Source organism: Hypanus sabinus, unplaced genomic scaffold (assembly GCF_030144855.1).
Source record: "Hypanus sabinus isolate sHypSab1 unplaced genomic scaffold, sHypSab1.hap1 scaffold_328, whole genome shotgun sequence".
In the NCBI taxonomy this organism is placed as follows: domain Eukaryota; kingdom Metazoa; phylum Chordata; class Chondrichthyes; order Myliobatiformes; family Dasyatidae; genus Hypanus; species Hypanus sabinus.
The window spans coordinates 17,491-23,320 of NW_026781234.1; positions in this window are offsets into that span (position 1 = coordinate 17,491).

A 5,830-nucleotide genomic window follows, 5' to 3' on the forward strand; every position below is an offset into this window, starting at 1 on the left:
TGGGACCTTGTAGTGGAATAATCACTCTGTGTCTTACACCCGGAGTGTTTGATGGGACCGTGTAGAGGAATAATCACTCTGTGTCTGACACCCGGCAGCGTTTGATGGGAACGTGTAGACGAATAATCACTCTGTATCTGACCCCGGGAGAGTATGATGGGGCCGTGTAGAGGAATAATAACTCTGTGTCTGACCCCGGGAGTGTTTGATGGGACCGTGTATAGGAATAATCACTCTGTGTCTGACCCCGGGAGTGTGTGATGGGACGGTGTTGAAGGAGATTCACACTGTGTCTGATACTGGGAGTGTGTGATGGTACCGTGTCGATGAATAATCACTCTGTGTCTGACCCCGGCAGTGTGTGATGGGACGGTGTGAAGGGAGATTCACTCTGAGTCTTACCCCCGGAGTGTATGATGGGACCGTGTCGAGGAATAATCACTCTGTGTCTGACCCCCGGGAGCGTTTGATGGGACCGTGTATAGGAATAATCACTCTGCGACTGACCCCGTGAGTGTGTGATGGGACGGTGTGGAGGGAGCTTCACTCTGTGTCTGACCCCGGGAGTGTTTGATCGCACCGTGTAGAGGAATAATCTCTCTGTGTCTGACCCCGGGAGTGTTTGATGGTACCGTGTAGAGGAATAATCACTCTGTGTCTGACCCCGGGAGTGTTTGATGGTACCGTGTAGAGGAATAATCACTCCGTGTCTGACCCCGGGAATTTGTGACGGGACGGTGTGGAGGGAGATTCACTCTGTGTCTGACCCCGGGACTGTTTGATCGGACCCTGTAGAGGAATAATCTCTCTGTGTCTGACCCCGGGAGTGTTTGATGGTACCGTGTAGAGGAATAATCTCTCTGTGTCTGAACCCGGGAGTGTGTGATGGGACGGTGTGGATTGAGATTCACTCTGTGTCTGACCCCGGGAGTGTTTGATGGGACCTTGTAGTGGAATAATCACTCTGTGTCTTACCCCCGGAGTGTTTGATGGGACCATGTAGAGGAATAATCACACTGTGTCTGACTCCCGGGAGCGTTTGATGGGACCGTGTAGAGGAATAATCACTCTGTGTCTGACCCCGGGAGTGTTTGATGTGACCGTGTAATCTCTCTGTGTCTGACCCCGGGAGTGTTTGATAGGACCGTGTAGAGGAATAATCACTCTGTGTCTGAACCCGGGAGTGTGTCATGGGACGGTGTAGAAGGAGATTCACACTGTCTCTGACCCCGGGAGTGTGTGATGGTACCGTGTAGAGGAATAATCACTCTGTGTCTGACCCCCGGGAGCGTTTGATGGTACTGTGTAGAGGAATAATCTCTCTGTGTCTGACCCCGGGAGTGTGTGATGGGACGGTGTGGATTGAGATTCACTCTGTGTCTGACCCCGGGAGTGCTTGATGGGACCTTGTAGTGGAATAATCACTCTGTGTCTTACCCCCGGAGTGTTTGATGGGACCGTGTAGAGGAATAATCACACTGTGTCTGACTCCCGGGAGCGTTTGATGGGACCGTGTAGAGGAATAATCACTCTGTGTCTGACCCCTGGAGTGTTTGATGTGACCGTGTAGAGGAATAATCACTCTGTGTCTGACCCCGGGAGTGTTTGATAGGACCGTGTAGAGGAATAATCACTCTGTGTCTGAACCCGGGAGTGTGTCATGGGACGGTGTTGAAGGAGATTCACACTGTCTCTGACCCCGGGAGTGTGTGATGGTACCGTGTAGAGGAATAATCACTCTGTGGCTGACGCCGGGAGTGTTTGATGGTACCGTGTAGAGGAATGATCTCTCTGCGTCTGTCCCCGGGAGTGTGTGATGGGACGGTGTGGAGGGAGATTCACTCTGTGTCTGACCCCGGGAGTGTGTGATGGGCAGTGTAGAGGAATTATCACTCCGTGTCTTACCCCGGGAATTTGTGACGGGACGGTGTGGAGGGAGATTCACTCTGTGTCTGTCCAAGGGAGTGTTTGATCGCACCGTGTAGAGGAATAATCTCTGTGTGTCTGACCCCGGGAGTGTTTGATGGTACCGTGTAGAGGAATAATCTCTCTGTGGCTGACCCCGGGAGTGTGTGATGGGACGGTGTGGATTGAGACTCACACTGTATCTGACCCCGGGAGTGTTTGATGGGACCTTGTAGTGGAATAATCACTCTGTGTCTTACCCGCGGAGTGTTTGATGGGACCGTGTAGAGGAATAATCACTCTGTGTCTGACACCCGGCAGCGTTTGATGGGAACGTGTAGACGAATAATCACTCTGTATCTGACCCCGGGAGAGTATGATGGGGCCGTGTAGAGGAATAATAACTCTGTGTCTGACCCCGGGAGTGTTTGATGGGACCGTGTATAGGAATAATCACTCTGTGTCTGACCCCGGGAGTGTGTGATGGGACGGTGTTGAAGGAGATTCACACTGTGTCTGATACTGGGAGTGTGTGATGGTACCGTGTCGATGAATAATCACTCTGTGTCTGACCCCGGCAGTGTGTGATGGGACGGTGTGAAGGGAGATTCACTCTGAGTCTTACCCCCGGAGTGTTTGATGGGACCGTGTAGAGGAATAATCACTCTGTGTCTGACCCCCGGGAGCGTTTGATGGGACCGTGTAGAGGAATAATCACTCTGTGTCTGACCCCAGGAGAGTTTGATGGGCGGTGTAGAGGAATAATCACTCTGCGACTGACCCCGTGAGTGTGTGATGGGACGGTGTGGAGGGAGCTTCACTCTGTGTCTGACCCCGGGAGTGTTTGATCGCACCGTGTAGAGGAATAATCTCTCTGTGTCTGACCCCGGGAGTGTTTGATGGTACCGTGTAGAGGAATAATCACTCTGTGTCTGACCCCGGGAGTGTTTGATGGTACCGTGTAGAGGAATAATCACTCCGTGTCTGACCCCGGGAATTTGTGACGGGACGGTGTGGAGGGAGATTCACTCTGTGTCTGACCCCGGGACTGTTTGATCGGACCCTGTAGAGGAATAATCTCTCTGTGTCTGACCCCGGGAGTGTTTGATGGTACCGTGTAGAGGAATAATCTCTCTGTGTCTAAACCCGGGAGTGTGTGATGGGACGGTGTGGATTGAGATTCACTCTGTGTCTGACCCCGGGAGTGTTTGATGGGACCTTGTAGTGGAATAATCACTCTGTGTCTTACCCCCGGAGTGTTTGATGGGACCGTGTAGAGGAATAATCACACTGTGTCTGACTCCCGGGAGCGTTTGATGGGACCGTGTAGAGGAATAATCACTCTGTGTCTGACCCCGGGAGTGTTTGATGTGACCGTGTAGAGGAATAATCTCTCTGTGTCTGACCCCGGGAGTGTTTGATTGGACCGTGTAGAGGAATAATCACTCTGTGTCTGAACCCGGGAGTGTGTCATGGGACGGTGTTGAAGGAGATTCACACTGTCTCTGACCCCGGGAGTGTGTGATGGTACCGTGTAGAGGAATAATCACTCTGTGTCTGACCACGGAAGAGTCTGATGTGACCTTCTAGAGGAATAATGACTCTGTGTCTGACCCCCGGGAGCGTTTGATGTGACCGTGTAGAGGAATAATCTCTGTGTCTGACCCCGGGAGTGTTTGATCGGACCCTGTAGAGGAATAATCTCTCTGTGTCTGACCCCGGGAGTGTTTGATGGTACTGTGTAGAGGAATAATCTCTCTGTGTCTGACCCCGGGAGTGTGTGATGGGACGGTGTGGATTGAGATTCACTCTGTGTCTGACCCCGGGAGTGTTTGATGGGACCTTGTGGTGAAATAATCACTCTGTGTCTTACCCCCGGAGTGTTTGATGGGACCGTGTAGAGGAATAATCACACTGTGTCTGACTCCCGGGAGCGTTTGATGGGACCGTGTAGAGGAATAATCACTCTGTGTCTGACCCCGGGAGTGTTTGATGTGACCGTGTAGAGGAATAATCACTCTGTGTCTGACCCCGGGAGTGTTTGATAGGACCGTGTAGAGGGATAATCACTCTGTGTCTGAACCCGGGAGTGTGTCATGGGACGGTGTTGAAGGAGATTCACACTGTCTCTGACCCCGGGAGTGTGTGATGGTACCGTGTAGAGGAATAATCACTCTGTGGCTGACGCCGGGAGTGTTTGATGGTACCGTGTAGAGGAATGATCTCTCTGCGTCTGTCCCCGGGAGTGTGTGATGGGACGGTGTGGAGGGAGATTCACTCTGTGTCTGACCCCGGGAGTGTGTGATGGGCAGTGTAGAGGAATTATCACTCCGTGTCTTACCCCGGGAATTTGTGACGGGACGGTGTGGAGGGAGATTCACTCTGTGTCTGACCCCGGGAGTGTTTGATCGCACCGTGTTGAGGAATAATCTCTGTGTGTCTGACCCCGGGAGTGTTTGATGGTACCGTGTAGAGGAATAATCTCTCTGTGTCTGACCCCGGGAGTGTGTGATGGGACGGTGTGGATTGAGACTCACACTGTATCTGATCCCGGGAGTGTTTGATGGGACCTTGTAGTGGAATAATCACTCTGTGTCTTACCCCCGGAGTGTTTGATGGGACCGTGTAGAGGAATAATCACTCTGTGTCTGACACCGGCAGCGTTTGATGGGAACGTGTAGACGAATAATCACTCTGTATCTGACCCCGGGAGAGTATGATGGGGCCGTGTAGAGGAATAATCTCTCTGTGTCTAAACCCGGGAGTGTGTGATGGGACGGTGTGGATTGAGATTCACTCTGTGTCTGACCCCGGGAGTGTTTGATGGGACCTTGTAGTGGAATAATCACTCTGTGTCTTACCCCCGGAGTGTTTGATGGGACCGTGTAGAGGAATAATCACACTGTGTCTGACTCCCGGGAGCGTTTGATGGGACCGTGTAGAGGAATAATCACTCTGTGTCTGACCCCGGGAGTGTTTGATGTGACCGTGTAGAGGAATAATCTCTCTGTGTCTGACCCCGGGAGTGTTTGATTGGACCGTGTAGAGGAATAATCACTCTGTGTCTGAACCCGGGAGTGTGTCATGGGACGGTGTTGAAGGAGATTCACACTGTCTCTGACCCCGGGAGTGTGTGATGGTACCGTGTAGAGGAATAATCACTCTGTGTCTGACCACGGAAGAGTCTGATGTGACCTTCTAGAGGAATAATGACTCTGTGTCTGACCCCCGGGAGCGTTTGATGTGACCGTGTAGAGGAATAATCTCTGTGTCTGACCCCGGGAGTGTTTGATCGGACCCTGTAGAGGAATAATCTCTCTGTGTCTGACCCCGGGAGTGTTTGATGGTACTGTGTAGAGGAATAATCTCTCTGTGTCTGACCCCGGGAGTGTGTGATGGGACGGTGTGGATTGAGATTCACTCTGTGTCTGACCCCGGGAGTGTTTGATGGGACCTTGTGGTGAAATAATCACTCTGTGTCTTACCCCCGGAGTGTTTGATGGGACCGTGTAGAGGAATAATCACACTGTGTCTGACTCCCGGGAGCGTTTGATGGGACCGTGTAGAGGAATAATCACTCTGTGTCTGACCCCGGGAGTGTTTGATGTGACCGTGTAGAGGAATAATCACTCTGTGTCTGACCCCGGGAGTGTTTGATAGGACCGTGTAGAGGGATAATCACTCTGTGTCTGAACCCGGGAGTGTGTCATGGGACGGTGTTGAAGGAGATTCACACTGTCTCTGACCCCGGGAGTGTGTGATGGTACCGTGTAGAGGAATAATCACTCTGTGGCTGACGCCGGGAGTGTTTGATGGTACCGTGTAGAGGAATGATCTCTCTGCGTCTGTCCCCGGGAGTGTGTGATGGGACGGTGTGGAGGGAGATTCACTCTGTGTCTGACCCCGGGAGTGTGTGATGGGCAGT